At 41.2% G+C, this 27,935-nt stretch overlaps 2 protein-coding genes across 5 annotated transcripts in view; one reads left to right on the top strand and one right to left on the bottom strand.

The window, feature by feature from the left end:
* GOLT1A (golgi transport 1A) overlaps positions 1-27,935 on the bottom strand; it is a 321,971-nt gene that overhangs the window by 166,208 nt on the left and 127,828 nt on the right. The gene's annotated exons all lie outside the window — the stretch shown is intronic.
* SOX13 (SRY-box transcription factor 13) overlaps positions 6,581-27,935 on the top strand; it is a 65,042-nt gene continuing 43,687 nt past the window's right edge. For all 4 annotated transcript variants that reach the window (XM_063297546.1, XM_063297547.1, XM_063297545.1 and 1 more), the window contains exon 1: positions 6,581-6,658. The gene's annotated coding sequence lies outside the window, so the exon portion shown is untranslated. The remainder of the gene's footprint in view (positions 6,659-27,935) is intronic.

Here is a 27,935-nt window from a genome sequence, read left to right as displayed (position 1 = left end):
ATACTTCTGGAAGCCTCTTGCCCAAGGGCCCCATGAAATTTGACAGCATCCCTGTTATAGAGCATTCACACATGCATGCACATAGTCATATAAAAGCATGCCTTGAGGTCTCTTTGAAGGTGAGTAGGAGATTAATAGAGGGCAACCTTGTCTGTTTCTACAATTGCCTGCCTGTTCTGACTATGGGGCAACAGGGCAGTGCAGAAAAGCTCTCAGTCTCAAAATCTCTGCAGGTATATGTTGACTGGGTAATTCTGGAAGTCGAAGTCCATGGGTCTAGAAGACACCAAATTATACAGGCTGCACTAGATATGTTCAATCCACTCCTTTTTTTTCCTGATAAAATAAGGCTTTAGTTCTTCAGAACCTAAACTGTCAGATATACATGATAGGTGAATTATCCACCTAACCCGTAAGTTCCTTTTCCTGGGCAATGAAAACCAGTGTTTATCAGGGTATTTGAAAGTTTATTTTACACTTGATTACACTAAGACATCACACTGCGTCATTTACCATTTTACTGCCCATCGGAAAGATATTTTTGGAGTTCTTCAGAACATCCCCACTTTTAAAAACTATTTTAAATAATGTTGGGGTCATCAACAAATTTGGGCTTATTGTGATTTATCACTAACTGCAGTACATTAGAAGACACTTTAAAACAATTCTTCTTCTGAAGTTTTTTGAAACTTATTTTGATATTGATTGTAACTGTGTTGAATTTCTTCAGTACAGTATTTTTCCATTAGCTTAAATTTAAGCTTGATAGGACAGTGGTTACTATTCTACTCAACTTAAAAAATCTTACATCTCATTCTAGGCCAGTGTTTTTCAAATTTGGCAACTTTAAGATGTGTGGACTTCTACTCTCACAGTTCCCCAGCTAGCATGCTGAAGTCCACACATCTTAAAGTTGCCGAGTTTGAAAAACACAGTTCTAAGCCAAGGAGTTACGTGAAATTGTCCAGGGTCATCTCTGTGATTAATGTTATGCCCCTCAAATCTGTTGCGACAAGATGTGCTGGGAGTAGTCTGGTAGCCAAGTTGACTGGGAATTTGAGTTGTTCCAACACATCTGGAGGCACCATGCAGAGGAAGGCTATTTTGCAACATAGTCAGTTGGAATATCTACAAATTCTACCTCTTCGAACAATATTTCTTCTGTCCCCTTGAGGGTTGCTGAAGTCACCCATTAATAGGCTTACTTCTTAAGATGCCTTCCTGAGTTCAATTTCCCTATCACTCTGCATATTTTTATTCCTGACTTTGCCATCAAGTAGCTGATGACTAATTAGCTGATGATGAAGCAGTCATTTTATATATAAGGCAGGATCTGAGAAGTGTCTTATATATGTATGTATTACTTTAAGACATTAAAGTATCCAAGCACCTCAAACCTGGTATTATCTTTCAATACCAGAGATCTTTGGAGCAGAATCAAAATGTCATCAAAGCACAAAACCACAATAATAAGGGTTGAAAATAAATGCTGATAATCACTGGACTGGTGTTTAGTTTCCCCCAAATGTCCAAGCAAATCCTATCCCTTAGCCTTTCTTACCAATTTGTCCAAAGCATCTTGAGTTTATGTGTCCATTTATTAGACTGGATATTATTGCTACATTCTATTCTCTGCCTCCAGGACATGCAAGCCGCTAACATCACTGTCAGTGTTGGAGGATGGGAGAAAGGCTTGGAATGACTGAAAGGAAAGTGAAAGTGTTCAATGACGACGCTCACTCCTCCCTTCTCTCCTGGCCCCAGCTGTTGCTATAGCGACCAGAACAAAGCCTTTTCTCTTCCCTCCTTTGGAATTGTTAATTGTTTTTGTTCTCCCCTTGGGCCCCCTTTCTTTTTTTAATTGTCCAGTTGTTTCTTTCTGTATGGGTGTGCCCCTCCTCTGCTTTTTGCTCTCCCCTTTCCTTTTATTACTTACTTAGGATAAATCAGTAGGGATAGTTTTTAAAAGCCTGTTAAAAGGAACATTTTAACAACGTTCTCCTACAAAAAGGCCAAAGAATGAGTAGGAGAGTAAGAGCATTGAGATAAAGGGCTTTGATGGGCAATCTCACAACAAAGCAATCGATCGGCAGCCTTTGACCTCCTGGGGCCTGTCTCCCACAGCTATGCCTGGCCCTTGAACTGGATCTTTCAGGAAATCTCCACCACACACATTCTGACTGCGGCAGCTTCTCGAAGGTGAGAAGAACATGGATCAAAGCCACTTGGGCACTGTCTCTGGGGCTTCTTGCCCAAAATGCCAGCGTATGCACATCCTGGAGAAAGGTATTAAGTAAGAATGCCTCCCTGGTTGTTTCTTTTTTCTCTTTTCCTTTTTTTTCCTTTTCTTTGACTTGACACTAAAGATAGAAGGAAGTGAGAGCTGATATAAAAAAGTGCTTTCTCTCTGTATTTGAATATGTACAAGTATACATACATGTGCTTGTAAATGAAATAGGCACCATTAATTATTGGCCAAAGCTTTCCAACCAAATAAAAATGTGTGTGAACTTTTCTAATTAAAACCAATGACTTGAACTTACGTATTTTTTCACCTCTACTCCAAACAGCTAAGGGTAAGTTCAATGCAAATTTTATAATTACTGTATTTGTCTGAGTTTACATAACATCAGATTGAATATTTAACCAAAATAAAAACCCAAAGCAAGGGATCTTCCTAACACCCCTGTGAGGTAACGTCTACCTCTCAACATGCCAAAGCTCCCAAGTTCAATCCCAATTATCTCTAGGTAAATAGTAAAGTGTCAAGCAAGTGATAGTGTGTCAGAGGAGTGCCACTCAGAATAACAATACTGGACTAAAACAATAAAAAGCATCTAGTGAAATGGAAGTATGCCATCATTAACTTGTAATTTCTTAAGACGCCACAATTTTGCTCTGATGGATTACAACAGCAAACATTTTGAAATATTGGGTAAATCTGAACTGGTGAATTGAAACTTTGAAGTCCAATCATCTATCAATTACACAACACTGATTCTATTGACATACACTAAAAAAGTGAAATCTCCTTTAAATTAAACACCTCCTTGTGAATTTGTAGACCCATTTCATGTCATTTTCTTGAAAACAGCACAGAAGTAGTTTGCCACTGCCTCCTTTCAGGATGGTTTTTGGCTTGTTGCTTTCTTGTTTTAAAACTTCCTAGCCTTGCCCATGGCCCTGGGTTTCCTGGTGGCTGTCCTTCCAAGTTCCCATAAATACTAGTATGTTAGCTCAATTTTAATAGAAGCTGTAGAATTTAAAAGAAATCTTAAGAATTTTCTCTATTTCAATGACCAGACATCCCATTCCATGAAAATTCTCCATGACTCACAAACTGTAGAAAACTTGCTGTTTTTGTGGCTTCCTCTTAAAAAAAGAAGGTAAGGGACATGAAAGCCCTCTCCACTGCTGAGGTTGGCCTTTGGTGGCTATATCTATCAGTGTACACCTGAGATGCCTTCATCCAAGTTCCCTCCCCTTCCCCCACTACAAACATACAAGCAAAAAAAACCCCACATCACTCTCTCACCCTTTCCTGTGCACATTCCTTTGCTGAAAAGGACTTCCCTGTTCCTCACAAAGGAACTATTGCTACAAAATGGAAAAATAATTGTGAATTATTGGCACTGCCAGTGAAAATATAGTGATTCTTAACCTTTTTTGCATGAGAAAAAATTAAGGAAGTGATAGTGATCCTCTGTAGCCCACAGATACCCAAAAAGCCTGGGTCCCCATGGAGGATGCACAGGAACCCATGCAGTTTTCAGAAGCCGCATGCAAAGTGATAGGTACATCCCAGTTTTACATTCTTCCTTATTCTTTTTAGATCTACTTTCTTGTTTTTATGTAAATTGCATTTTAGACTGTAAATATACAAACAAGGTGATTTTATATATACAGTAGATATTAAATATAGATATATATAGCATTTATAAACTTAAATTTTATCTTACTCTCCCCATTTCTCTTTGAATTGAGAATGTACCTGTGTTGTTTCATTTAAAATCACCAATTCATAAAATGAGAGGGGTTCCATACATTGTGGATATTACATATGAATTAAGCAGTGTTGCTGTCTTTAAGTGGTTGATGAGAGTCAGAGTGTTGTTGGACTAAGACTATGAAGATCTAGACAAATCCCAACTCGGCCATGAAGCTCCCTGAGCAATTGGGAAATAGCCCCGCAACCCTGCTGCCCCTGGAGACAGGGTCGGAAATAAATACAAAAAATAAAGATATTTTTTTTCTAAATTAGACCTCTTTCTAGTCGCCAGGAAAATTCAGCCAGTGTTCCCTATCCAGACCCAGGAATAGACTGCTGGCTAGTTGTTTAGAATGTATAACCATATTGCATCAGAACAACCCCCTTAAAAAGAATACATGTGGATTAATTACATACATATGCATTTAACCGAGGATGCCATCACCCCCTCTATATAGCTTTTAATACTTGCACATCTGGATCCGTGCTTTACCCATGCTGTTGCTTTACCACAGCAAACTGAGAGTTGTGTGCTCCTCCTGATTGTCTGCCTATGGGTGGGTAAGGTTATTGACGGTTTCTAGGAAGTGTCTGGCGGATTGTTTCAGCATCCACTTGGAAGCATAGGAATAAGAAAGACCTCCAAACAGATTTGAAATTGCTTCTGTATTTATGAACTTCTTTAGAAAATTCTCAGGAAAAGCTCAACTGCCTTCCAAAGAAATTCTCCTGGACTGCAATATTACATGTATACTGATAGCATCATGCCCTGTAACCTTAAAATTGTAGCTTGTTTTCCAATGGCAATAGCTGTGATGAAAAGCTACCTTGAAATTCAACTCCCTCCCTAGCACACATTGGAAACAAGAGTGTTTTTAAGGATTTGGACCACATAATTGCTTGGGAAGAAACAATCAAGAGAAGTGCCCTGAAGAGAAAAAATTAAAAGATAAAAAGCTGCTCATTCAAGTGGGTTGTTGGCCATATACTTTACTATATTTATGACAACTTTCTCAAAAGATAAAAATTCTTTAAATTAAAACTTATACTTATGCAGTTGTCCTTAGCTGTTGGTGACAGAGGGCATGACACTATCTACAAGAGTCTGAAAGTGAGTTAAAGAATTAACATTATCACAACTTTGGCACCTAATTCCCAAAGTAGGCTGGGCCAGAACCCTTTTTACATTCCTTGCTGGAAAAAAACTTCTTAAATAAATTACTCTTCATTCAAAATATATCTGAACATTACAGTTATAGGGCAAATCAGGAAATTATAATTTTAACAACAGATTCTAATGGGAACCCATTCTCTGTTGCATCCTTGTATGCTGGCCAAAGACTGCAGTAGATTCAGTCATTCTAAAGAAACATTTTCTATACTTTTCACATTTATTTTCAAAAAGCCAAGGAGATGCACCTCTTTTAAAATGTGTCTTTATACAGAAAGTAAAGAAAGCTGTAGATTAGATCCTTATTTTCAAGAGTTAGCCTACAACAATAATGATTTACTCAGTTTATGGTGGATTTATATACTAATTTGAAATTCCAGTAACAAGTTGAAAGCTGCTATTTAGATGGCAGAACCATAATACAGCTGGGGATTCACTTTAATCCTGAATCTGGGGCAAAACCGTTATACAGCTGTATTCTGTTGGAATCCCGAATTGCCACTCAAACTTCATGATAACAGCACTAAACAGCATAGTGACACTATTTTCTTTTTAATACTGTAAATTATTTCCCATTTTAATCATGGGAAGATGGCTAACTAACTGTAGTTTTTCTCCAAATTTTTCCTCCAAAATTTACAAAAATTGGAAAGGTTCTAGCAAAAATTTGGTTATTGACAAATAGGTGCCATACAGAGTTTTAGGAGTTAATTTTCGGAAGAGGAGCCTGTATTGGGCAGAAGTTTGTGTGTTTGCAGTTGCCTAGGAGTGCTGCAAAATTGAAAATCTTGCACTTCTTCTGCACTGGGCTGGGCCCCATTCAGAATTGCTTTTATCTTGTTGAGCTCCTGATAAACGCAAATGTTCCAGAGTAAGAGGCTCATTCTCAGTTGCAGATGTTTAAGACAGGCACAGTCAAGCTGATCGAAATTTGGTGGGGGGCAGTACGGGGAGACACGCGGTTTGTCTGGCTTCAGCTTAATACCTTGTGTGAACCCAGCTAAGGGTGGACGTGTGAAACCAGCCATCGTGGCTTAATCAAGAAACCCTGATTAGCTATGTATTGGCGCGATGTGTGAATACAGCCACACTCCCAGAGTTCAGAAGAGGAAAATCGGGTGGGAAACAGGTCCAAAGCCTGATCTGGAACCGGGATCCTGACCTGCCCCGTTGAGGCAAAAGAGCAATGGACGCGGACTGCGGGGGGGGGGGGCGGGAGAGAGAACCACGTTCCCTGGAAACTGCACGGATGGTTGGCCGGAGGAGTGTCCTTCTCGCCTCCCCTCCCCTCCCCTCCCCTGGAAGCCTGCAACGCCAGCCGCGTGCGATCGCACCGTCTAAGCATCCGCCTCTTGTATACAGAGAAGAAGAGGGAGGGAGGGAAAAACGGGTCTGGCCTGCCCCTGGGGCGGGGCGGATCGGAAGACAACAGCCCGAGCCCGACAGAAGAAGCCGCTCGCTGCCGGAGGAAGCTGCGCCGAGTCCCGCGAAGCAATTTAGTAAGTGCCGCTGGCCGGGTCTTTTCAAACCTTAGCCGCGCCGTAGCGGAGCCTCCGCTTTGGGCTCTTCGCGTCTCCTTCCTGCTGATCGCTTTTCTAACTCTGGGTGAAATGACATGTCTTCCGGGCTCAAGCTGAGGCCACTGGCGTGCTAATGGACGCCCCGTGAAATAGCCCGGCGACCTGAGGCGGCTCTGAGTAACTTATAGTTCGTGGGATGTTTTGTTTGGCAGGAGAGAGCACAGACACGCGCGCGCGCCGTCTTGCTTCTTTATAGCACGGATTTCGATTTTTATTCTCCTTCCTTCTTAGACCCAATAACTTATTTCATCTTTTCCCTCTGCTGGTGGAGGAAAGCTCCTCAACTGGAAATTTAATTTTAGGAAGGTATTTGGTTTAAAATCTCCTCTGCCTCGGTTTGCAAACTCCATTGAGAGGTCTCTCTCTCCGCTGGCTATTTACTCTGTGTATGGAAGTGCGCGCACGCGCGCGACCCCCTATTTGTACGTTATATTAACAACACGAGTGAAGGGAATCAGTGATTCACTTCTTTCAGCCTACAGATCTCCGTCCATAAAAATGCCCCATGAGAATCAGAAGGAGTCGGTTGGTTAACCTCTTCTGTATATTGTCCATACACTCACCCCACCCCGTTTTGCAATATTCTCCTGATTTCAATGGGACGACAGTGAAGCGGCTCCCGAGAAAGAGGTGTTTTGTGAATTCAGCCCCCCACGAGTGGTGCTCCAGTTCAGAATAGGTATTTGCAGAGAGTCCCGTCTGCTCCTGATATCTCCCAGAAGGTAAAGGGTGGTATCTGTCCTCTTACTTGCTCACGCTCTCCCTCAAATAAAACCATTGTCCGATTTTCTGCACCCTCCCCCATGTTTGTTTTTTTAATTTTGCGTTGCTCTCTCTCTCCGTGGACAAGGGGCTCTATCAGACTCTGATTCTTGCCAGACGGTCATTTAGGCAAAGTTAACTTGATCGTATAGATGGAGGAGAGACTTTTCAAGGAGCTTCAGAGCTACTTTCTCTTCTTCCCATTTCCTGTCCACCTCCTCCCTCCTCCCCATCTTCTGACCAAAACAAAACAGCATATTTATAACTGACTAGGGGCACTGTCTCGCCAGCCAGTCTATGGGGTTCTGTAATACAATGATTTCATAGTCAATGGGGGATAGGCAGGGTGATGCTCTTACAGCTGTAGGCACCAGCAGAGGTCACCAAGCATGTTATAAAATAAGCAGCCTGCCAAGAGGTTATTTCTCAGTTTACAGAGGGGAGCAGATACAACTCTAACCTTAGCATGGATTTTTGAAAGAAAAAAATAACTAGCTTTATTGAAAAAGGTGTCATTCCATATAGATTGCACCAAGCTCCTTGATGTTCATTTCTAGAATGTGTGTGATTATTAAGCCCTTTATAAATCACATGAAGTTTCAGCTCTTACATTTTGAAGATTGTTCAGTCTGTTTTGGATCTTGCCTTTTACTGCACTTCAGCTTAGCTATTATTTTATTACAATTTCAGTGTTTTCCTTTAATTTGAATGTATGGGATAGGAGAGCAAGAAGAGACGTGAAACCTTATACATGACACACTTGATTGTTGCAAGATGTGCATTTATAAGGGAGACTGCAGAGGACAAGTGCATGTAAGATACAAAACCATAAATATTTCAGCACTTGCATGATACAATCCAAAGTAATCCTGTTCTTGTCTGTCTTTTTTACTTGTAGGTGGTGTCAGTCAGACAGTTAGCATTTAGAATCAGCTTTATAATAAGTGAATAACATCCCCAAACACTCATGCAGCCACAGTATTTTGGCTGAAGTTACAAAAACTTTGATAGTTGTCTGTGGCCCAATTTCCTCCTCTCTATTCTGCCTAAAAGGTATCATTCTCAGGGCTAGTTATATAATTAAAGAACTGAAAGTCTGATCCTATAAAATTAGTTAGGTGTAGCAGAATAAACAATGACATGCAATGCAGTTGCAACTAAATCCAAGTTTATTCTGGGTAGATGGACTGTGCTTATGTTTATTACTAGACATAACTGGCACTGTGGCTCGTGTGAACCAGTAAAATGTGTAAGATGGAGGGGTGTCCAAGGGGGAACATCTTAGCCTGTGCTCTGTACAAGAAATAAATTGTGGTGGACATGACGACTGCTGCTCTGCTGTTAGGTCCAGTCTCTGGGACAGGAGTTACACATGTGCTGGAGTTCAAACTTTAAAATCTTGGTCCATTTTGTTGGTGTACCTAGGTAGCAGTTTCTAGAATTGGATGGCCAAGATGATCTACAACAATAATTGCAAGAGTTCAACAGAAGATAGATAGATAGATAGATAGATAGATAGATAGATAGATAGATAGGAATATATAGATATATGGGCTGAGATGCAAAGAATTCATACACACATCAGGGCATTTTGGTCTACCCTCAATAAAACCCACAGAAAAGCTGTTTCAAAATTTGGGGGAACCCTCTGGAATGGCATGAGCCAGTGGTTAAAATGTTGGACTAGGACCAGGAGTTCTAGGTTCAGGCCTTTCCTCAACCATGGAAGCTTTCTAGGTAACTTGGGGCAGCTGTTCTCTCTCAGTTCAGCCTACTTCCCAGGGTTCTTGTGAAGAATAATTGGAATAGGGAATGCTAACTATACCAATTTGAACTCCTAGAGAAAAACTAGAATATCAATGTAACAAAAATAATAGATTGCTTCTAGAAGGAGAAATCCATAGTATCCTTCTAAGCATACAATTGCATGGGCCTCTTTGATCCTAATCCTGATGCTTCAAGTGTGCATCTCAGAATATTAATGTTGCAGACATGGCTTTTTAACATTGCACAATACCCTTCACCCAGTTACTGAGTTAGTTCATTTTCTGGGATCACAAAATGTAGTTGAATGAACATAGTTACTGTGTAGCTCCTGGTAGTGCATCTCAGGCAGTTCTGTCTGCCAAGTCTTAGCATACACTGTATAGCAAATTCAGGCCTTCCTCTACATCATGTTTGAATTGGCCCCAAATTTTGTCCTAGCTTAATGGTTTCTCATGTGTCAGGCTAGGATCTCTTTGGCTAAGTAGGAATGCTGTTTTGCTAGCAAAAGTAATATTTTCTGCAGCCTATTACATAGCTGCAAAAAATTCAAATTGGTAGGCTTGAGGGTTTGGCCACAGTTTTACATGCCATTAATACTTGTGCTCCATAGAATTAGTGTGGTTGATCTGGAGGTGAGACAAAAAGTATCTAGCGCACATGCTGGTTCTGAAATCCCAAGCCTTACCTAAGATTGCATAACAAATTGGTAGGCTTGTTTTCTGTAAGAATTATTATAACCCAAATTTACTATAATACAATTTTTGGCTACTAACACTTTCGAAGCGAATATTACCAAGGACTCCACTAACACTTTTGTATGAATGTCAGGTCTGACCACCTAGGGTCAAATAACTCACTTCTAACAAGCAAATTTTGCTCCACTTAGGACAAAGAGAATCACTTAATTTTTCTGATCTGGGGTTGATTCATTGCTTAGCAGCAACCATCCCATTGGCAATAAACACAGGAATTTGCAGGTTTCAGGCATATTTTAAAAAATGAAGTATCAGCCACATGGGGAAGAGTTGTTCAGATATGTTTGTTGTTATTTTGTAAAGTTGGTCATATAATTTCTTTTGAGTTTTTGAAAATGCAAGGTCTTCCTAACTGTTCGCTAGAAGTAAACATATACAGGGAATCCCTGCTTCTATGGAGAGAATTAGACTGCACAAATGACACGTTTGTCAACAAAGACAGCTGTCTCACATATTCTCCTTCTTTCACCCCTGTGGCATCTAGAAATACTCAGCAGGTAACGTGATACCATCATCCTGGGAGTTGACTGCTACCCACCTATTGTCATTTGTGACACCTCATTCTTCCCTTAGAGAGCAGGAGAGAATTTTTCGAGTTGTGACATCTAAACTGTAGAATCTCTTCCTGAGGCACTGTTGTGGAGTCAGGCTTGAACCTGACATCTATGGGCAGCTGCCAGGGCCCCAACATCTTGGGAAGGTTGGTTGCTGATACCTGCCCTTATGTCCACTTAAAAAAATGTGGCCCAATTTTCTAAGAAGTTAATTTAATTGCCTCTGATGTGACATCATTATGCGAATGTAACATTGCTTCTGACTTATTTTATTTATTTATTTTATTTATCTAATTTATCCCTGCCCATCTCCTCCCGTCGGAGGCCTCTGGGCAGTTTACAACAAATGATTAAAACCATCAGAATAATAAAATACAATAAAAATACTATAAATAGAAATAAAAATAAAGAATAAAAATCCAAGCGATGAAAGATCTAAAACAGTCCAAGTGTGGGAGGAGTGGTCAGTAACAACCATCCCCATGTAACTCTATTCCCCTCTCCACCCCAAGCGAGGCAGCAGAACCAGGTCTTCAGACTCCGCTGAAAGGCCAGGAGCGATGGGGCCAATCTCACCTCCGGGGGCAGCATGTTCCACAGGGCGGGAGCTACTGCGGAAAAGGCCCGCTTCCTGGACCCCGCCAGATGAAATTCTTTTACAGACGGGGTCCGTAGCATGCCCTCTCTGCACGATCGGGTGGGACGGGTTGATGTAATGGGGAAGAGGTGGTCCCTCCGGTAACCTGGTCCCATGCCATGTAGGGCTTTAAAGGTGATAACCAACACCTTGAATTGGACCTGGAAGCAAACTGGTACCCAATGCAGCTCGCGCAGCAGTGGTGTTACATGTGCCCTTCTGGGGGCACCAAAAACAGCTCACGCAGCTGCATTCTGGACCAGCTGAAGCTTCCAGATACTTTTCAAGGGTAGCCCCATGTAGAGCACATTGCAATAGTCTATCTGAGAGATAACAAGGGCATGAGTGACTGTTCGAAGGGCCTCCTGGTCCAGGAAGGGGCGTAACTGGTGCACAGCACATAGATGCACAAAGGCTCTCCTGGCCATGGCTGCCACCTGCTCTTTGAGCAGGAGCCATGAGTCCAGGAGGACCCCCAAGTTACGCACCGGGTCTGTCTGGGGCAGTGCAACCCCATCCAGAACCAGAAATGTTAATGTCCCAGATACAGAAGAACCATTAACCCACAGCCACTCGGTCTTACCAGGGTTCAGTTGAAGCCTGTTGTTCCTCATCCAGGCCCCCACAGTCCCCAGACACTTGGAGAGGGTGGTCACGGCATCACTTACTTCACCCGGGATGGAGATATACAATTGAGTATCATCATACTGATGATACCTCATCCCATGGTGACGGATGATCTCACCCAGCGGTTTCATGTGGATGTTAAAAAGGAGAGGGGAGAGTACTGATCCCTGTGGCACCCCACAAAGAAGGGGCCGTGGGGCCGATCTCTCCTCCCCTATCAACACCAGCTGGGATCGGCCCTGGAGGAAGGAGGTGAACCAGCGTAAGACTACGCCGCCCACCCCCAACTCCCTGAGCCGCCCCAAAAGGATACCGTGGTCGATGGTATCGAAAGCCGCTGAGAGATTAAGGAGAGCGAGGATGGATGCACTGCCTCCATCCCGCTCCCGCCAGAGATCATCTATAAGTGCGACCAATGCCGTTTCTGTCCCATAACCGGGCCTGAAACCTGACTGAAAGGAGTCTAGGTAATCCGTTTCCTCCAGGACCCTCTGGAGCTGCAAAGCCACCGCTTTCTCAACCACCTTCCCCAAAAAGGGGAGGTGGGAGACTGGATGAAAATTGTCCAGAACAGTAGGGTCCAGCGATGGCTTCTTGAGGAGGGGGTGTACCAACGCCTCTTTAAAGGCCGCCAGAAACACCCCCTCTCCCAAGGATGTTTTAACCATCGCGTGGACCCAACCACATGTGACCTCCCGGCCTATCTCTCCCCTCAGATCACATTGCCACTGCTCTGACAAGAAAACCAAGTCTGGGGTGTGACCACTGTCTTGAGTCAGGTCCCGAATTATCTGGGACAGGCCCATGGCTGCCATGGTAGCCATGAACTCCCGAGCTGCCTCTGAGGCACGCCCCAGGGATGGCAGATTAAAGTCCCCCAGAACCATAAGCCTGGGGAACTCCACCGCCAGCCCCGAGATGGCCTCAAGCAGCTCAGGCAGGGAGGTTGCCACGCAGCAGGGAGGTTGGTACAGCAGCAACACTCCCAACTGTTCTCGGGAACCCAACTTGAAGAACAGGGTCTCACAACCAGCCACTTGTGAAGCAGGGCCCCTGAAGGCCACAAGAGACTCTCGGATGACAACAACCACCCCTCCTCCCCTGCCCTGGAGTCTTGGCTGGTGCCATACCATTGTGATGATTGCCTTAATTCAAATAAAACTCCCAGACTCAGAATCTTGATTCAGGTTCTTGGTTTATTTAGAAAAGAGTGCAAACAGGTAAAAAGCTGAGAATGAGGAAAGCGCACCTAAACTCAAACTAAATAGCGTCTTTGCAAACCTCACCCCACCCCCTCCCTCACAGGCAGCCCTCCCCACATTCCCAGGTGCTCCTAACGAGCTCTGCTGATCAACGGGCTAAAAGACCTTGACATTTAAGAGACAGCCGAAATACATTCCTCCCTGGCACAATTCAGCACGTCTCCTGTACAAGGTTCCCAGCAGCACCCTCCCAGCCAGTACACGTATCAGCACCATGACAAGTGAACCGTTACGATGTAGCAACACCGGAACGGTGAACATGACAACCATAAACCCGGCCGGGCACATTTGCGAAGGGGCACCCCCCCTTCCGCGCCCAGCCAGGTCTCGGTAATACATGCCAGGTCTGCCCCATCCTCAGTGATCAAGTCACATATGAGTGGGGCCTTGTTATTAACTGACCTGGCATTAAGAAGCAGCAGCTGGAAACCAGGGCCCCTATGGATCTGCTGACCAGGGCCTGGGTCTGAATGCAGGGGGCCGGAACACGCCACTGGTAACGAACATCGGGGGCGTCTTCCCCAAATATGGCCCGCCCTCCGGCTCCCGCCATAACGTCCCCTACCCGTCACCACCTCAATAATGAGCCCCGCCATGTTGCCCCCAGTGACTCCTGATCCATTAGCCCCCACTCCTGGACCTTGGGAGTCTCTGGCTCTAAGTAGGCCTCCCTCCTTCCATTCATACATCCTTACAGTCAATCTCCCACAGGGTGATGGTAGGCCCTCCGGCGCACCAGCTTCCGCTCTCGGTGCCGTCAGAGCCCAACCCTCACCCCTCCATTCACTATGCCCCCCCTCGAACTCTCTCACTGCTCAACAGGGGGCACTCATTCATTCTTCACCCATCCCCTGATTCTCACTCAGGGGGTGAGTGCCCTTTCACACAAACACATTCCCAGACTCCCCCTCTCATCTCTCACCCTGGGGGAGAGTCTCTCATTCACTCTGGAGGGCCCTTACAGCTTCCAGCTGCCTTGGGTGGTTGGGGGGGATGGGTAACTTTTTTTTTTAAAACTCCTCACTCCTCACCCACACGGTGAGTTAATTGAAGAGAGCTGCTGTTCGGCAGCACTGCTAAAGAAACCTGCCAGGGCTCCCCAGCAGGAGTCTCCTGTATACCTGAGCCAGACCTAGAAATCAACTGTTAATTGTTGCTCAGCCTTCCATTGAAGGCACTGTTGTTTGCTAAGGCCTTTGGAACAAGGTTATATGTTGCTGTTATATACTGAGTGATGGCTGGTTATTGTTCCAGAGCACTGATTTCTCCTTTTGTGTTGGAGTTTTATATTGTTTTATAGTTTTAAAAAGATTGTTTGTAAATCCTGGCTGGGGTCTGGTGTCATCATTGGCCACTCCCCATCAGATTAGCTCCTTTTCAGTCACTTTTTAAAATAATTCTGTTCCCAGAACATTGGCACTCTCCCACATAGGTCCCTATCCTTCTAAACAGGGTGTTCTGTTTATAAGAAGCATACTTTAGGTGCAGAGTCACACGTTATTGTCCTCTTGAGAAAGTCAGTGAGCATTTTCTGGGCTGTCATTCAAATACAATGGAAGCATTAACACAGTTGCTCCCAATGGTAACTGTAATCTGCTATATTCCTCAAAATGCCTGCCATAGACATGGGCTGTGGGCTGGCCTGCACATTTGGAGTGTATAATACGTAAATGAAGTAAATAAATGTATCAGCAGAGACTATTGGAGCAGTTCACCTGATGAACTGTGCTTACATGTTCTAGTCATTCTGCAGAACCATTCTGCTTCTTTGATGTACTTCCAACTGCTTCTCTGTGGACGCTTATAATGGGAGAATGAGCCCTCTGATGTAAGGTGTTGGGGCATACGTTACACATACATACACATACTACACACAAAAAATTGTCAATAAAGTGTTCCACCTTAAATGTAATGCTATGCAGAGAAGTCTGTCAAAACTGACATTCACATTGCTTGCTGTTTACTGTCTCATGCTTAGATGATGATGATGATGATGATCATGATCATGATCATGATCATGATCATGATCCATTCAGTCATGTCTGATTCTGGAGACTGCCTGGACAAGTCCCTGGAGTTTTCTTGACAAGGTTTTTTCAGAAGTGGTTTGTCATTGCCTCCTTCCTAGGGCTGAAAGAAAGTGACTGGCCCAAGGTCCCCCAGCTGGCTTTGTGCCTAAGGCAAGACTAGAACTCACGTCTCCTGGTTTCTAGCTAATGCCTTAACCACTAGACCAAACTGGCTCTTGCTTAAATTATAGTTCCATTAAAAAAAAACACAAGAATTTTTAAACAATCAGTATAAGAATCCTGACTGTTGAACAATGTTGAATATGTGTGATAATTTTAACTGACATGATAGCTTGATTGTGGGAAATGACAGTCAAAAATAGACTTTTGGGGGGGGTTGTGGGGGCAAAATTTGTTATTTAGTATTTTAATAGTGCTTCTATATTGCAAAAACAGCGGAAATGACATTGTGTTTTATTCTGCAGATCTCATTAGTTAATTAATATGAGACAAATTCCAGAAATTAAGTAGTTCAGCTGTGATTTAACTTAGGCTAGGACAGGGATGGGGAATCTATGGCCTTCCAAAGCAGTTGAACTACAACTCCCAGCAGCCCTAGTCAACATAGTCAGGGAAAAGAAATGTTGAGATTGGTAGTTCAACAGCATCAAGAAAACCACCATCTCCCTATTCCTGCACTAGGAAATACTGAATGAATTTTGCTGCAGTTGTATAACACAGGTTTTCCAACCAAATGCCCTTTAGGTAGGCATTGGATTACAATTTGCACCATTCCCAGTTCACATGCACATACGTGGAGACAATGAGAACTGTAGTTCAACACATTTGGAGGATATCATAGGTTAATATATTGCATCTACCGAAGGAGGTTTTATTGATTCTATTAGCTTCATTTTATCCTGCTTCAGAGTTTTCTCAGACACCTGTCTGAACTTACCCTAGTGCTGCACTACCTTTTACAAGTTTTGCAATATACAGTACTTGTTAGCATGAATAAAAGACATTAATATTAAAAACAAAATACTATATGCCTGTATTCACATAGCGTGTTTACACAGGTTAATTAAAGCCCTAGCAATTGCATGTGCATAGTGTACTAAACTTGGTTAGTTTATTCTGTGGCTTAGTGTGCTGTGTGAACTCAGTAGTCTATGGTTTAATGTATTTATGAACCAACAAAAGGAGTTAATTCAGTAACCAAGTTAAGCATGTTGTGTGAGCACAGCCAGTGATTCAGGGATTAGAAATTAAGTACATGGATTCTCACCTACATTTAACTGGGTTGCATCCAATCAGGGAGACTTTGGATTGTTGTAATATGGCTGATAGGTTAGTCTTTGTAGAGGAAGTGCCAATAAAAATAGCCAGTTTGTAACAGAAAGGACAGAGATTCAGTTTGTCCCTCATCCTCCTTTTCCAAGATTTGGACTCTTTTTTCCAATTCTTTTATTCCTATGGGACTTCAGTGTTTTGTGGTCAAGATCCAAAGAACTATACGCACAGCAGAATTTGGATTTCTTGTACGGTATCTGTCCATGTCACATGGTAAACCACTCTTGGAATCTTTACAAACAGACTGGATGATGGGACTGGGGAGACGGCTGTTCTTTAAAAAAAAAAAAATTCTTCAAGGAGATTTTTGAGCAGGCTGATAGGAATTCTTTGGATTCTTGTTCAACTGATGCTACAATAAATTGCACATTTATTTCAGACTATCCCTTGCTAAAACCATATTTGCCCAAGATATTCTGTGTCCAGATGTGCGTAGTCCACTTACAGATGCAACACAAATCATCATAGTAGAAATCTTGGTTGTTAACCAGCTGTTCCCTTCTTGCTAATTTTAATCCTTGTTGGGTCAGTGAGACAAGGTTTTGCCATAGTATATCTTGAGAGCTTTTACATCTAGTGTTAAGGCATGAAGACAAGCTATGTTATACAGTGGCAAACATTTGCTTTTTGTTGTATACATGTGTATATAGTCTGTTACAGATCCCAGCTCATCCCTGCATGGAGTTGAAAACGCTGCTTGTCTTTGTTTTTAAGTGTATTATATGTGTGTGTTTGTGTGTGAGGGAGAGTGTGTGTGTGTGTTAAAGTAATGTAAACAATTATCTACTTGAGTAAGTTGCAGACAGAGCAAGTACATGGAAGCTGAAGTATCTAATGCTTGCTGTTTAACTTCGTTAGTTTTAATTTTTCTCTCTCATATTTATATCATGATTCTAAACCCCCTATTAGGAAATAAGTTTGGTTATTCCCAGCAGCAGTTCTCTGGTGCATTGGGATTGCAGACTTATCCTAAATATTTATTATGAACCATACTACTGAGTATAGTGGGGCTTCCTGAAAAGTAGGTGTAACATAATATTAGGGTTTATGAGACTTGAGCCCACTTCCTCTGCCTTAGAAACATGCAGATCCATTGAAAACAAACAGCCTGATATGAGTTCATTTAGAATTCAAATGATTGAGAATGGAGCTGCTAATGGCTCCGGTAGAGACATTAGAGAACTTGTATTCTTCATTGAACAGTTTGAGAGGACAATAAATGGTATGACAGTAAAACACATTAATGGGGAACTTACAGCGTTCTGGTCTTTATATTGCAGCAAGCCTGTTATTACGTAGCTGAGATGTATGCATATATTCGTATGTAAAGTAGGTTTGGACATTGCAAAGACAATTAAGGAGTGCCTTTGTACAGCTGCATGATGACTGCATCCCTGTAAGATATTTTTCAGTGAGACCTGGCCGTTGAAGGGTAGGTTTTGCCCACATTACTACACTTTTTCCAGGTGTTCTGCTTTACAGTATATGTTTTCTGAAGGGATTAATTACAATTATGGATATAAAAATAGTTCACTCAAGGACATAACCAAAACAGGGTAAATCTATTTCTGACCCTTACCACAGTGTCTGGGAGGCTGGTTTAGTTCTTCTCTTTCAGCTCTGTCCACGTTGAATGGACTGATGAAGTTGACCTTTATATTGGTTAGGTTTACACATCACATTAAACCACAGCGTAGATTGACTTTGGCTTAGCACTGCATGAACCCAAACCTTGTGGTTTGTAAATCATAGTTCAGCCAAGTCTGTTTTGTAACCCACCCAATTATGATTTATCCTATTAATCATTTTAAACAAATCATGGCTTCATTAAGGCTTCATACAATTTACTTTTATTTACAGTGGGATTTAATACCATCAATCATGGTGCCCTTTTGGATTGCCTGTGAAGGCTGTAAAGTTTAGGCAGTCCTTCCTGAATGGGCAATTCCAATTGGTGGAGGCTGGGGAAAAGGGGTTAGCACATAGGGCCCTTTTGGGTAAAGTCCTACACAGCTTGATTCTCTCTCCACTACTTTTTAAATAGCTACATGAACCTGCTGGGAAAGGTCACCTATCAGTTCTGTGTGAGATACCATCAGTACCATGAATATGGCCACCCCAAATCAAGCTGGAGGTACTGTGGAAGTCTTGACCTAGTACTTGGAGGCTATGGGGCATGGAAAGGATGAAACAAGCTAAAATTAAATCCTATGGACATGGAGTTACTGTTTGTCCAAAAGCCATATGGTTCTCTTTCTGGTCTGGTTATAACACTGCATGGGGAGGCTCTTCCCCTGAAAAAACAGGTCTGTGATTTGAGTGTCCTTCTGGGCTCACAACGAGTGTTGTCTGGGCAAATAGAGTCCATGGCCAGGAGGGCCTTTGCCCAGCTCTGGCTAATGCACTTACCCATTGTGGTAGGATCTTACAACAGTAACTCATGACTTCATTACTGTTTGGTTGGGCTACTGCAATGTGTTCTGTGTACATGGGACTGCATTTGAAGATGACTTGGAAACTGCAGTTGGTACCAAATACTGAACTGTGCATGCTCCTGGGTGAAAGCCACTTCAGCCATGTTACACCAGTGTTGTGGAGGGTACATTGGTTGTCCAATTGTTTACAGTTACAATTCAAAGTGTTGCTTTTGACCTTTAAAGTTCTATATGGCTTGGCTCCTGGGTTCCTTCAGGTCCACCTTCTCCAGGAAGAACCATCCTGTCTGGTGTGTTTATCCCAGGAGAGGAGGTTATTCATATTCATTGTGAAAAAGATGAAATCAGTAGAAGCCTAAGGGTGGTTTTCCCAATTATAGCTTCCACTTTATGAAATAGCCTTCCTGTCCCTGGCTAGACTAGCACAGACTTCAGCATCATTCCACAAAGCATTAAATACCAAACTGTACCATAGGGCCTTTGGTGCTTAAGGCTACCTATGTTAATGGCACCATAGTTGGTGTAGTTAAGCATGATAGTATTTTTACCAAATTAAATAATTTTATTTATTTTATTATTACAAATTGTGTGATGTTTTATTTTACTATTGTAAACTGCTGCGAATTGTATGATCTGGTGGTATAGAAATTGAATAAATAAATAATAAACCTAAAACAAGACAAAGACCATGCTATTGATTCATGCAAATCTCTTCCCCATCTTCTTCTCATCAACAATAGGACTATCTCCTTCTGTTAGTTTATGTGCATCTGAACAGAAAGGCCAGTTAAAGATGTGGATGTGGTCCCTAACCTCCTGATTCTTGAAATCATTTATAGGGGCAAAAGGTGGTGGCATCCTATTTATCTTGTTCCCTGCCTGACGGATTGTGTGTGACAGATGTAAGCTACCTAACTGCCCAACAACTGGAGTATGAATTCTTCCACAGAATAACAGATCAGTTGTTTCTCTTGACCCTCTCCCCCTACCTTGAAGAGCATCCCCCTACCCCTATTGGGTGAAATATGCTCCCTGCTATTCTGGCAGGAACTGTGCTGTGTCCAGCTTGGCTGCAAGATGTGTACATCTCCAGCTAGATTTTGTCATATGCACTAATGAGTTTTTCATCATTGGATTCTTGATGAAGAAGCTGTTAAGTTCAAAGAGTTCCTTTCATTTAATACAGGAAGAAAAAGCTGGCTGAATTGGAGGCAAAGACACTTTGGAAACTTAGCTGTGTTTGTGTTAACCCATTCCTCCCAAAACTGTGAGACTTATCTCCATTCCCCAATAAGTGCACTTTATCCATCTGTTTGAAAACCATATGTCCAAACTGGAACAGTTTCAGACTTAAACAATGGCCTTTAGTCTGATTTAGGCCTGCTAGTAATAGTAATAAAGGGGTGGAATGTTGAGATTTAATTTTCCCACATTGACCGGAGTGGAAGTTAACTGGTGCCAAAAAACAAGAAAACTGTTGAAGTTATTCAGGCTTAGACTGGGCAGTTTTAATGATCCCCTTACTACAATGTGGCAACAAGCTGGATTAGGTTTGCCTTCCTTTAGCAAGCAAGATGTTGCTAAAGTAAGATAAACTGCTTCCTCAAGCCAAGCTATCTGATGATTCATCAATGCCCCCAGTTTCTAAGAACTTCAACCACTTTTTGAATGAAGAGTTCCTACTTTCTCAGTTTTGTTGGCACAAAAGAAAACTTCCATTTTGTCTCTGTTCTTCCTTTGCCACTGCTCATACCCTTCAGCTCACGTCTGATTTTGAGACTCATCTCAAAAAATGGAAATTGGGATATGGATCCAAAATTCTCTCTTGCTACAAACAGATGCTTCCATAACATTAATGTATTCTTTCAGCATGCTTCAAAGATTAGTATCTTTCTAATCAAACTACTATCTGCCAGTTAATGTATTGTTTAGAAGTGCCCTGGGGAAGGGGGAAATATTTACTAGTCCCTTTGTGCAATCTACTGGCCTATAACCTTTTATGATGATCAGCACAGCTTCACTTGCACAGTTGGAGGGGGATTAAAGCAGTTGACTGGGATTTTGCATGCATGGCTGAATGAGGATGATAGCGGTACTTCAGGGTCTGAAATTAGTGTCTGTTTTCATTGTAGGAAATTCTCACCAGGCAATATTTGGCAGTAAAAAAATATCAAAAATAAAGAACAGGCCCATGCTTCTCTTCCATTGAGACACAAAAGGCTCTGCCATTCGTGTTATGTTTATCTGACCCTTTCCCAAATGATCTTAATATTTAGACACCAAGGACCAAATAATATTTCCTCTGTCTAAGGCAAATTTAGGTCCATCATCAGTTGTGAAATGAAGGCCTTTTTTTTCCTTTTAATGAATGCCTGGCATCAGATTTTTTTTTCCTGGATGAAAATGCAATATTTGAAGAGAAACACAATTCTAATAATATTATCTTGTGTAGTATGAGTCAAAACTATTATAACTTTCTTGCATATAAAAAAGCTTTATTTACTTTTAATGGAAAAATTCATATATTTGCCAATGAATGGCAAATACATAATGAAAAAGAGGATATATCTCATAAACTTGTATTTTTTTCATTTATAAATCTTCATGTGTTGGTGCAAATTTAGAAATAATTACTGTTTAAATAGAAATTCAGTACCTTTCACTATATTCTGACTGTGTGGGTAGAATGTAGGCAAGCAGTATGTTGCCTTGCAAGATAGTCTCTAGATATACAGAACAGCATGAGCATGCTCATGGTAAAACGACTTTGATTGCACTTACGACATACTTGCCAAAATGTGCGAAAACGTACTGTTAGCAGAAGATGTTGCATGAGTATAACTAAGGCTGATAACACAGTCTCCACCTTCTCTATTTTACCAAAAACAATGGGGCAGAAGTCAATCTCTGTGGGCCTGGAGTCAGCATATACAGATGAAGCACACACCATTCTCCTTCATACTTGTATCTCTGAATGTTTCAGTCACTTTTTCTGAACTGTACTTCTCCCTTTCAGCAAAACGTGACTTAACAAATATTTTTCTTCTGTATCAACCACATTCATTCAGAATGTTGAACAGTTTTCCCTGAAATTCATATCTGGTTTTTCCATTATTGCCATTCACTGGAGCATAACATGCAACTACCACCAGCCTATCCCTACTTTCATCTGTACCTATAATAGCCTAAATTTTAGCCTTTTTGTTTATCATTAACCTACACCTTCACTGCCCTCCATTTGTTTATCAACTCCGCTCAACAAAATCAGACCATCTTCATTCAGATCCATTATGTCCTTCCCCTTTCTCTTGGTTTCACAAGCACACAATATATTTTTCCTTTTCCCCTTTAATTTGTTAATTTGTGCTCTTTATCACTTCTCTTACATTTCAAGTTGTAATCCTCAATCTGAAATATAGAAAAGTTGTACAATCTTAAGTTAAAATAGGGTTAAATGATCACTTTGGTAAGAGGGTTAATTTTTAAAAAAATTCCATACAGAATGTTTGGTTTAAACAAAACCAAGATATATTGATTGCACATTGGTTCAAATCAATAGAAACAGTTTTTTCTACATAATCATGGAGAGATTTGCTTTGTTTAATTAAAGTTTTGCTAAATTAAAAGTAAAAATGAAAGCAATATACATCATGTTAATACATTAACATTAAAGTGATAATAGTATAATAAGGCTAAAAATGGATTTGCTTAAGTCATTGTGACCTGGTTTCTTTAATTTTGGTTTAAACCATAAATCATGGCTAAACTAATCAAGCCCAATCTGTATTTCAAATGCCTCTCCATCTTCAGATTAGTTTCATCAAATTAACGCCTAGGTAGATGTGATGGTTAACAGATTTAGGCTTAATTACTGCTACCCAGATTTAAACTGATTTAAGACTATCCTAAACCAATTTCTCTTGACTAGAAACAGATGTGAAGTATAAGGAAATTGATCATCACAATGTGAAGGGAGATCCTTCAGGGTAAAATCAATTCTAAACAACCTTATTTACATAAAAAAACATTCAAGAAGAAAGGGATGTTGTGTTTCTTACTGTAAGATAAAAGCATTGTTCCCTTGACATCCTAATGTAAGAGGCATTCATTCCTTGCATTTGGATTACAACTAATAGTTATTTTTAATGCTTATGCTTTTGATTAGAATTTAAATTACTATTTTTCATTAGAAAATGCAACAGTAGGTCCTGTCATTCCAGGGAAAGTACTGACAGTTTAACACTGTACAGGCTATTTCTGAATACAGGTATCTCTAAGTCTCTGCTTTATAAAGCTGCACAGTATAGCCATTTCCAGGATGACACGGAGGCAAGGATAAACCTGAATTATAATGTGTAAAATAGTTACTACAGTGATTATGGCACAACTATGGTCCCTTGAAGCTATTCCAAAAATGGGTGAATCTCACATAACAGCTCCTAATTAGTTGATGTGCTGGACCAGATCCAGATCAATACTATATATATAAAATTTAAATTATTAGAAGTCTTACAAGGAATAAATTAGTCATAATTTAATTTAAATCCATTTCACATCAGTGGGAATTAAATTTCCAACAACATACACACTTACCTGAGAGTAAGAACCATTAAACTCAATGGGGTTTCTGAATTGTTATATAGGATTGTGCTCTTAGTTGAGCTGATGTAGTAGTTACAATGATTTTTGAGGAGTCTGTTTCCTGATGTGGCCTATCTTGAAAGGCTGACATCAATCCTGAGTGTGTTTTCCCATCCCTCCCTCTTATATCCCAGAGCAGTGGTTTTCATCTCATGGCACACATCTCATCGGTGGGATTTCTGGGTTGTGAAACTGAAAGTCCTGTGATGTCACAAGTTGCTGGGACACTTGGGAGGAGAAATGGAGGCAGTCCACTCTGGTGATGTCATGGAGACAGGGTTTTGGCTGCGCAGCACTTCCCATCATTTACTTGTGGCTCACTGATGCGACACACCTGCAGACCCTTCGTGACACACAAATGTAGCAGTTGAAACCGGCTGCCCCAGGGAGTTAAGGTGGAGCCAGTATGAGTTTCTTTCTAATGTTTTCTTCATTTCCTGGGCTTAAAACATGTTTTTGTAACTTGCTGCACAGTTTCTCCAAGATTATCTTTGTGTCTCTCCATAGCTAACTTGATGTGGAACTAATCTATATTCTTTCAAACTATCAATATTTTATTTATTTTTTACATTTTAAACCTGTCTCTCCTTTAACATACTCAGTGTGGCTTACTCCTTGTTTCATCTTTAGAATAATTCTGAATATCTACATCTACAGTTGGTGGCTATAGTTGAGGAGAGCTCAACCTGGTGGCCTCTTACATGTGGATTGCAGAGAGAACCAAACATGTGGAGGTTTGGTTCTCTCCCCATTACTTTTTCACATGTTTATGAAGCCACTGGGAGAGGTCATCCATTGGTTCAGGGTGCAGTATCATCAATATGCTGTAGATCACACATCTGTGCTATTCCAGTGATATAATTGAGGTTCTTTCTTGGTGCCTGAAGGCTTTGGGGGTCTGGATGGGGAAAAATAGGCTGAAATTGAACCCAAGTAAGATGAAGCAACTGTTTATTGTCAGGTGCAGTATCTGTGATGTTACTGATGATTTTGATGTTACCTGGTTGGGTAATGAAATGTCTGCAAACAAACAACCAAGCTCAGAAAGCACTGAGAACAATTCAGTTCAACCCTGAGCTATAGATATTCTCTTCTCTTGGAATCAGGAAGAATATAATACACCTATTGATAATGGAATTGCATTAGATCAACAGCTTATTACCACTTGTGGTAATCCTTTGAAAGGCATATCTACAGCTAGTACATATGATTGTAGCCTATGAGAATCCTACTGCTGTGTTTCAATCCAGCCTTGTATCTGTTTTGATTTTCTGTGCTGGAGGCAGCATAGTAGCTGGAAGTGGAAAAATGCAATTGGTACTATTTTGTCATATAATAAATATGTTAAGATTTAGGAGTTGTGGTTTTTTCCCATTTTGTATTAGATTTTTTAAAAATCATAAGTAAATCACTAAGCGATGATCTGCCAATCCTGATATGCAATCTGCTAGTCTTGGAAATTCTTTAATTTCTTTATGTGTATCGAATTTCTTAAAACATATGCAGTTTCTGTATGGGAATGCACAGATACACCCAGACACACACATACAAAACCTATGAAAAGGGTGTGATTACAATGGCATGGGAAGCCTGTATGGAGTGAAATAGGTTTTAACGTTACCTATTAACCTATCATTGGGGTCAGCTTTATTATACAGTGCTGTCAATGAACATGGTAAGTATAAAAATGTTGGTCCCTGCCCAGAGAAGCTTACAGTCATACAACAAAATGACAGTAAGAAAATGAAGACTAAGATAGAAAAAGGAAGACATGTACATTCATCTTAGCTACAGACCATTCTGAAAAGAATGTATAACTAGGCATGTATAGAAATGTGTTGCATTCCATTGCTTTCTGCCTGTCTATCTAGCTATCTATCAAACTTCTATAAAGGGATGAAAATTAAAGCTTTGTGTTAAAGGGTTCATAAGGAAAACAGTTTTTCCAGGAAAGGCTTGAAGAAACCTCTTAAGGAAGCATGTAGCAATGAGGAAAAGGCAGTTGAACAGAAGACAGTTTAGACAGTTGTGGAGAGCAATCCTGGGTAGAGAATGAAGTATCAGATACTCTGCCACTTCTAAAGCCTGCCAGTTCATGCCAGAAGTCGGAGGGAGAAGCTTTATCAAGCTATTTACCCAAGTATTAAAAAAATCCTCTCCATTAAGGAGGGGGAAGGGGAAATGGGGAGAAGCCCAGGAGCCAAGGAATCTGACCTTGGTGCCATTTGGAAGAAGGGAAGAATTTTTGATCCTGCTGGTCCAAAGCTGCTCTGTCCTTTGAATGCCCAAGGCTAGAGTTATAATTGCAGAGCCATCCATGGATGTAATTGGGGCCTCCAGGTAGATGAGTTCTCTGTGTTGATGGAGCTCCTCTTTCCTTTCCTTCTGCGTTGAGGTTAGCCATCCTATTCTAATCTTATCTGGAGGTTTGAATTGCTCTATGTTTTGTTTAAAGTATTGGGAATTGTTTGTATTTCGTCTTTCTAGTAAAAATCCAAGGTAGCTTAGAGAAAACATTGAAATGCAGTTTTCAGACTGTTATACCTTAATAAGAAGTTACTTGAAGCAGACAGGGGAGGTAAAATAGCTTAAAACCAGAAAAGTTAAAATTAAAGGAAGCAAGCGAATCTTCCTTGGGTTGGAAGTTAAGGAATAGCCTGGCATGGCCATAGATCATGTAGACTGGGAATTCTCTGAATTGTAATCCTAATACATTGAAAGATTGTGACAGAGTTTTGTAGAGTCCAGGTAAAGCCACAGAAAAGATGCATACTGGATATTGGAAGGACATATTTGGGGTGGGGGGGCTTCCACTTCCATCACAATCAACTGACATAAACCTGGCTTGCACATTGTATGTGGAATGCTAAAACAAGAACCCCATTTATGGCCTCAGTTCTTTTGAAGCAATTGACTCCAAGTCAGCTTGGAGACAAAGACAACTGTATCTCTTGGGAACATATCATTCCAGAAAACCTATGTCAAGGCTGGAAGCCAGACTATATCACTGTGGGGGGCAAGTCCTAGAGCTACTTTTAACCACTTCTCACTTTTGTGGATATAAGCTGTGGAGGAGATGCAGAAAATTGCCATGTCTTTAAAAGAACTCAGCATGACCAGGAGCCCAGCAGGGCTGCAGGCAGTAAAAGAGGCACCAGTCTACCAAAGAAAGTAGTCCCAGCTGAGCTCAGTTAAAGTAAGTGTCACCTTTAAGGAATACTACTACTTTTCATGCTGGGTCAGAAAGAGACTTTTATGGGGGTCTTCTGAACGGGGGAGGAAAAATTGATTAGCGGAGATACAACGAATATGGTTTCTGGTGGTGCAAAAGCTTTCCAGCACTGTTAGCCAGCAAAGTGTTCTTGCTTATAACTGTGAAATCTTTACAGACAAGAGATGGGGGTGGAGTGTTGTTCTGCTTTAGATTTGCAGCGCTTCAGGTGTCAGAACCTTTTAAACTGCAAGGAATATTCAGGGGTTTGTTTGTGCCTTTAAACTTGCAGCAGCATGACTTCAGGCAGAGCAAATCATCGTTGTCACCATCATCCAGGTCCTTGGGAAGGACTCGATTGGTGGGCAGAAATGCTAAATCCAGTCTAAACATCTGGCTGACTGTGCGACCAACCATAATAATACATTTATATCCTGCCCGACTCCCAGTGACTCTAGGACTCTTGATTCTCTGGACTGGGGGACTAGTGCAAAACTAGCCTTTTTGAGTCGTTGTTGTTACTCTTAAATGTTGGTAGTCCTTGGGTAATCAAAGGGCTGTTTAATTAGCTTTTTCTATAAAGTGCCACAGGGCTATTAATTGTTTTGCTTCGATTGACTAACAATGCCATATCTTTGGGAAGCAACATGTCTCCTATTTTTCATTTTCTGTGCTGTACCACAGCTTTGTGTGGTCCCCTTTTCCTGTTCTAGTGACTGTTCCTGGCCATGTAATCCATTTTGATGCCAGGATACAACATTCAGCTTAGCTTACAGTGCAGCGCTAACCTGCAACACTGCCAGATCCTATCTCAAAGTTGTTGCCAAATTATAATGTTTATTACAGAAAGGGAACATTCTTAAATGGGGAATAATCTTATTAACAGTATTTAATGTAACTGACATTTAAATCTAAGTAATGTTAGGATTAAATGAAATATCATTTTGGTATTGTTTTGGTCCCATTCAACAAGTGAGCACTGTTCGCTTTTTAGAGCATGACTTCTGGAAAAAGACTAAAAGATGAAATCTGGTCCTCAGCTCTGTTTTGTGCCAGCTCAACATGGGAGTATTTGGTGTACTTGTCACATAGTGCATCACATCTTGGAAGATATCCCAGATCATCATAATCCTTTTAAAAAACCTCTGTAAGTCTTTAATTCTGTAATACTTCTGTAAGCCCT

This window comes from Candoia aspera, chromosome 3 (genome assembly GCF_035149785.1).
Source record: "Candoia aspera isolate rCanAsp1 chromosome 3, rCanAsp1.hap2, whole genome shotgun sequence".
Taxonomy (NCBI): domain Eukaryota; kingdom Metazoa; phylum Chordata; class Lepidosauria; order Squamata; family Boidae; genus Candoia; species Candoia aspera.
This window is presented reverse-complemented; position numbering and strand designations above follow the sequence as displayed.